The sequence below is a fragment of the Rhipicephalus sanguineus genome, chromosome 10 (assembly GCF_013339695.2).
Source record: "Rhipicephalus sanguineus isolate Rsan-2018 chromosome 10, BIME_Rsan_1.4, whole genome shotgun sequence".
Taxonomy (NCBI): Eukaryota; Metazoa; Arthropoda; class Arachnida; order Ixodida; family Ixodidae; genus Rhipicephalus; species Rhipicephalus sanguineus.
The window spans coordinates 95,132,064-95,139,234 of NC_051185.1; positions in this window are offsets into that span (position 1 = coordinate 95,132,064).

Below are 7,171 nucleotides of genomic sequence, written 5' to 3' on the forward strand. Positions count from 1 at the left end.
CATCTTGATTCTTAAGGGTCGTTTTCTTTGTTAGACACAATGTTAATGAGAACTAACAGAAAATAACGCCAAGGAAAGTATAGGGGGTGTTTGTGTAGTATTTAGAATATAAATGTGAAGAAAGTAAAGTGGACGAAAAGATAACCTGCCGCCGGCAGGACCGAACCTGCGACCTTCGAAAAACGCGTCCGATGCTCTACACTGAGCTACGGCGGCGGTCATCCTCCCGTCCACTTTATGGGTATCTATGTGCATTTTAACCTTGGTGTTAGTCAGCGCCAATCGCAGCCATGGCGGCGAGTGTGGAACACTCTTTTTCTGCCTTTCTGGCGTCACGTAGCACGTGATCTTTTTACCAGCTGGCAGCTGACCAATAATCCCTCGCATACTACCTGACGGCATCAAGTCTGCCAGAACGAGACCCTTGCTATGAATGAAGGAAAGATGATGATTCTTAAGGGCTCGTTTTCTTTGTTAGACACAATGTTATGAGAACGAACAGAAAATAACGCCAAGGAAAGTATAGGGGGCTGTTTATGTGTAGTATTTAGAATATAAATGTGAAGAAAGTAAAGTGGACGAAAAGATAACCTGCCGCCGGCAGGGACCGAACCTGCGACCTTCGAATAACGCGTCCGATGCTCTACCACTGAGCTACGGCGGCGGTCATCCTCCCGTCCACTTTATGGGGTATATATGTGCATTTAAACCTTGGAGTGTTAGTCAGCGCCAATCGCAGCCATGGCGGCGAGTGTGGAACACTCTTTTTCTGCCTTTGTGGCGTCACGTAGCACGTGATCTTTTTACCAGCTGGCAGCTCACCAATAATCCCTCGCATACTACCTGAAGGCATCAAGTCTGCCAGAACGAGACCCTTGCTATGAATGAAGGAAAGATGATGATTCTTAAGGGCTCGTTTTCTTTGTTAGACACAATGTTAATGAGAACTAACAGAAAATAACGCCAAGGAAAGTATAGGGGGTGTTATGTGTAGTATTTAGAATATAAATGTGAAGAAAGTAAAGTGGACGAAAAGATAACCTGCCGCCGGCAGGGACCGAACCTGCGACCTTCGAATAACGCGTCCGATGCTCTACCACTGAGCTACGGCGGCGGTCATCCTCCCGTCCACTTTATGGGGTATATATGTGCATTTAAACCTTGGAGTGTTAGTCAGCGCCAATCGCAGCCATGGCGGCGAGTGTGGAACACTCTTTTTCTGCCTTTCTGGCGTCACGTAGCACGTGACCTTTTTACCAGCTGGCAGCTGACCAATAATCCCTCGCATACTACCTGAAGGCATCAAGTCTGCCAGAACGAGACCCTTGCTATGAATGAAGGAAAGATGATGATTCTTAAGGGCTCGTTTTCTTGTTAGACACAATGTTAATGAGAACTAACAGAAATAACGCCAAGGAAAGTATAGGGGGTGTTATGTGTAGTATTTAGAATATAAATGTGAAGAAAGTAAAGTGGACGAAAAGCTAACCTGCCGCCGGCAGGGACCGAACCTGCGACCTTCGAATAACGCGTCCGATGCTCTACCACTGAGCTACGGCGGCGGTCATCCTCCCGTCCACTTTATGGGGTATATATGTGCATTTAAACCTTGGAGTGTTAGTCAGCGCCAATCGCAGCCATGGCGGCGAGTGTGGAACGCTCTTTTTCTGCCTTCTGGCGTCACGTAGCACGTGATCCTTTTTACCAGCTGGCAGCTGACCAATAATCCCTCGCATACTACCTGAAGGCATCAAGTCTGCCAGAACGAGACCCTTGCTATGAATGAAGGAAAGATGATGATTCTTAAGGGCTCGTTTTCTTTGTTAGACACATGTTAATGAGAACTAACAGAAAATAACGCAAGGAAAGTATAGGGGGTGTTATGTGTAGTATTTAGAATATAATGTGAAGAAAGTAAAGTGGACGAAAAGCTAACCTGCCGCCGGCAGGGACCGAACCTGCGACCTTCGAATAACGCGTCCGATGCTCTACCACTGAGCTTACGGCGGCGGTCATCCTCCCGTCCACTTTATGGGGTATATATGTGCATTAAAACCTTGGAGTGTTAGTCAGCGCCAATCGCAGCCATGGCGGCGAGTGTGGAACACTCTTTTTCTGCCTTACTGGCGTCACGTAGCACGTGATCTTTTTACCAGCTGGCAGCTGACCAATAATCCCTCGCATACTACCTGAAGGCATCAAGTCTGCCAGAACGAGACCCTTGCTATGAATGAAGGAAAGATGATGATTGTTAAGGGCTCGTTTTCTTTGTTAGACACAATGTTAATGAGAACTAACAGAAAATAACGCCAAGGAAAGTATAGGGGGTGTTATGTGTAGTATTTAGAATATAAATGTGAAGAAAGTAAAGTGGACGAAAAGCTAACCTGCCGCCGGCAGGGACCGAACCTGCGACCTTCGAATAACGCGTCCGATGCTCTACCACTGAGCTACGGCGGCGGTCATCCTCCCGTCCACTTTATGGGGTATATATGTGCATTTAAAACCTTGAGTGTTAGTCAGCGCCAATCGCAGCCATGGCGCGAGTGTGGAACACTCTTTTTCTGCCTTCTGGCGTCACCGTAGCACGTGATCTTTTTACCAGCTGGCAGCTGACGCCAATAATCCCTCGCATACTACCTGAAGGCATCAAGTCTGCCAGAACGAGACCCTTGCTATGAATGAAGGAAAGGATGATTGTCTTAAGGGCTCGTTTTCTTTTGTTAGACACAATGTTAATGAGAACTAACAGAAATAACGCCAAGGAAGTATAGGGGGTGTTATGTGTAGTATTTAGAATATAACGTGAAGAAAGTAAAGTGGACGAAAGCTAACCTGCCGCCGGCAGGGACCGAACCTGCCGACCTTCGAATAACGCGTCCGATGCTCTACCACTGAGCTACGGCGGCGGTCATCCTCCCGTCACTTTATGGGGTATATATGTGCATTTAAACCTTGGAGTGTTAGTCAGCGCCAATCGCAGCCATGGCGGCGAGTGTGGAACACTCTTTTTCTGCCTTTCTGGCGTCAGTAGCCGTGATCTTTTTACCAGGCGGCCAATAATCCTCGATACTACCTGAAGGCATCAAGTGCCAGAACACTCTTGAATGAAGGAAAGATGATGATTTCTTAAGGGTCGTTTTCTTTGTTACACAATGTTAATGAGAAACTACAGAAAATCGCCAAGGAAAGTATAGGGGGTGTATGTGTAGTATTTAGAATATAAATGTGAAGAAAGTAAAGTGGACGAAAAGCTAACCTGCCGCCGGCAGGGACGAACCTGATCGAATAACGCGTCCGATTTACCAGCTGGCGGCGGTCATCCTCCCGCCACTTTATGGGGTATATGTGCATTTAAACCTTGGAGTGTATAGCGCCATCCCTCGCATGTGGACTCTTTTTCTGCCTTACTGGCGTCACGTAGCACGTGATCTTTTACCAGCTCAGCTGACCAATAATCCCTCGTCTACTGAAGGCCAGTCTGCCAACGAGACCCTTGCTATGAAGAAAGGAAAGATGATGATTGTTAAGGGTCGTTTTCTTTGTTAGACACAATGTAATGAGAACTAACAGAAAATAACGCCAAGGAAAGTATAGGGGGTGTTATGTGTAGTTATTTAGAATATAAATGTGAAGGAAAGTAAAGTGGACGAAAAGATAACCTGCCGCCGGCAGGGACCGAACCTGCGACCCTTCGAATAACGCGTCCGATGCTCTACCACTGAGCTACGGCGGCGGTCATCCTCCGTCCCCTTTATGGGTATATATGTGCATTTAAACCTTGGAGTGTTAGTCAGCGCCAATCGCAGCCATGGCGGCGAGTGTGGAAACACTCTTTTTCTGCCTTTCTGGCGTCACGTAGCACGTGATCTTTTTACCAGCTGGCAGCTGACCAATAATCCTCGCATACTACTGAAGGCATCAAGTCTGCCAGAACGAGACCCTTGCTATGAATGAAGGAAAGATGATGATTCTTAAGGGCTCGTTTTTCTTTGTTGGACACAATGTTAATGAGAACTAACAGAAAATAACGCCAAGGAAAGTATAGGGGGTGTTATGTGTAGTATTTAGAATATAAATGTGAAGAAAGTAAAGTGGACGAAAAGATAACCTGCCGCCGGCAGGGACCGAACCTGCGACCTTCGAATAACGCGTCCGTTATTGTCAGCTGCCAGCTGGTAAAAAGATCACGTGCTACGTGACGCCAGAAAGGCAGAAAAAGAGTGTTCCACACTCGCCGCCATGGCTGCGATTGGCGCTGACTAACACTCCAAGGTTTAAATGCACATATATACCCCATAAAGTGGACGGGAGGATGACCGCCGCCATAGCTCAGTGGTAGAGCATCGGACGCGTTATTCGAAGGTCGCAGGTTCGGTCCCTGCCGGCGGCAGGTTATCTTTTCGTCCACTTTACTTTCTTCACATTTATATTCTAAATACTACACATAACACCCCCTATACTTTCCTTGGCGTTATTTTCTGTTAGTTCTCATTCACATCATCTTGTGCTACAAGTTTGTTGCCAAGTGACGCGTTATAGCAGCTACTATTTGCAAGTTGTGTTTTACACGATAATGGCAAAGAACCTGGTTCCTTATCATGCCTGTTTGCATTTGTTCTTTTGTTGTGAGCCTTCATTATGTCTGTGTAAACCACTTATTGTGTAGGTTTTGCAAACTCGTACTGCAATTCCGTTTTCTCATCATAATATCACGTCGTGCTTCTCAGATACAATTTTTCACAAGTCTGATGCATCCAACCGTCACCACTTTTTGATTTATTCGTAATCACAAGTAATAAATATAAAAACATGATGCCGATTTCTGACGTTTATTTTGCAACATAGGACACTAAGCACATCACTGTCACACATTTTATTTGGCTACACTCTACAAGCATGTAAATAAAGAGCACCTCAGCGGCTTAATTGAAGTCACAGACCATCTTCTCGCGCTTTCTAGATTACTCTAATGGAAAAGGTGTGTTGTTTTGACGAGTTTCAATAAAATAATGCTAAAATTGAACTTTTCTTTTTTTTTTGCAGTCACTGGGTACGACTGCAAGTATTATTGGACTGGCTTAGGATGAATAGTTCTCTATTTCCAACAGCAGCCGCGAAAAGGTAGAGAATGGGTCAATTGAATAACTTAAAATAGTTGCGGAGTCGCTTGACGCTTCGGTGTGTGTCAATTGATCCCCGTAAGAGTGTTGCCGGCAAGAGTCTTCTGACTCTCCCATAAGTGTTAATGTGATCTTTCGGATAAAGGTCCTTCCACTCTTCCTAGAGGGTCAGGGTACTCTCCTAGAGCGCGCCGACTCTGACCCTCCAAGAGAGTCACCGTGCCACTTTAAAGAGTATCGTATACGTGGCAAGTCAGAACTGTCCGAAAAGAGTCACGCATACTCTTTTTTTTTCTTACAGGGTAGTCACGTGGCACCGCAGCGCAGATGTCACGCCTATCCGCAGCGGATCACGTGCCGTGACGTTACATTCTCGCGGGTGGTTTAAGGTCATTCCGATGCGGTGAATAACCTTGACGTGAAATGTTGTGCTTGTTCAAGTACTTCCGAAATGCTTACCATCACTGATAAATAAATCCCATCATTGTAATAAGTTGTTGCACATGTCGTGTGCATTCGTCACCGACAGTGAATGTGCCGCGTTCAGTAACATGGGAAATGATTTAGAGTAATTAACTGTGCTCTACAGTTTGAAAGCGCTAAGCAGTCAGCTCTGTCGTATGGAAAACGTATCTACCTATGGTTGGTTACAACCCAATAATAATTAACAGCGGCCATAGCGATCAGCCTCCCACGCAGAAACGATTTGCATAGATACTCTATCCAATCACGTTTGCTCGTTTTCCTGATGTAAAGCAATGCCCTTCAGTTTGGGATAGTGGAATGTTGCTGTAGTTACATGTTGGCGTCGCCGGTCGTAGAAAACTTTAACGCGAGGACAATTTTCTTCCGATATACTGTTAACAGTAGTAAACATTTATTACTCAGAGCGGACGAAGACTATTTGCGAGACCATAGACACTAATAAACTCAGAGGGTTGCTTATGCATTAGCGCTAGCTGTTGGGCCAGTTGCTGCATTATGAACTTGAAAATGGGGTACCAGCGAAAACACTGAAAACACGTACACAAGAAGAAGGCGTTACACACGGACGAACGCTGGACTTTCAACTGTGCTTTACTGGAAATTGCATTGCCGCACAGGACTGCTCACGCATGCGCATTGCCGTCACTTCTCACGACACGTGACACTCAACTTATTTTTACGCTAAGTGGGCACGCTGTTTCGACGTCAGAGACAAGGACGTATCGCTGACACAATTATCTTTATGATTCATAATATGAACTGCTTCTAAAATCTCCCGCGAATATCTTGTCTTTCCCCTACCTAAAATGGTCGTGCAATCGAACATCGGCTTACTGTATTTGCATTTCGTGCAACTACGGCAATGAACAGCCACATTGCTTCCCAAGTCCCCGATCAAGGATGTATTATGTTCTTGCAACCACTTATTTATACACCTTCCCATTTGCCCAATATAAACTGCCACATGCTAGTGGAACGCAGTAAATAACACCAGTCTTGCACTCAACAAAGGGCTTCATGTGCTTGACTTGACAGGCCTCTTTCCTTTTCCCCTCGATGCCTATTCTCGCACACAAGCCTGCCAATTTGCATGGTGCGGAAAAAAACCATGCTGACCCCTTGCTTTTCAGCCAATTTCTTTATGTTGTGAGAAACCTTATGTATGTAAGGTATCACTTCAAAATCCTTCATTTTCTAGGTAGGCTTCCTAACTTCAAGCCCCTTCGCTTTTTCCACCAACTTCCGCAACAGACCTAATGACCGAGAAAGGGAAACCCGCCGCCATTAACCTCTCTACCTGCTCTCTCAGGCTACAGGCTATGCGATGGGAGCAGCTCTTTTGCACCGCGTCCATGACGCGACCGAGCGCTACGCTCCTCTTGACGAACTTCGACTGGTTGGGTTCATATGGCATTAGTGCTTTTTTTTTGTACGGGGCGAAAAGATCCAGCAAACATGGTCATTGTCATGAAACATTAGTTGTACGTCAAGAAACCATATGGCTTTGTCGAGTGGTAGTTCGCAGCTAAAACTTAAACCTCGAGAACAATCATTAAAAACAG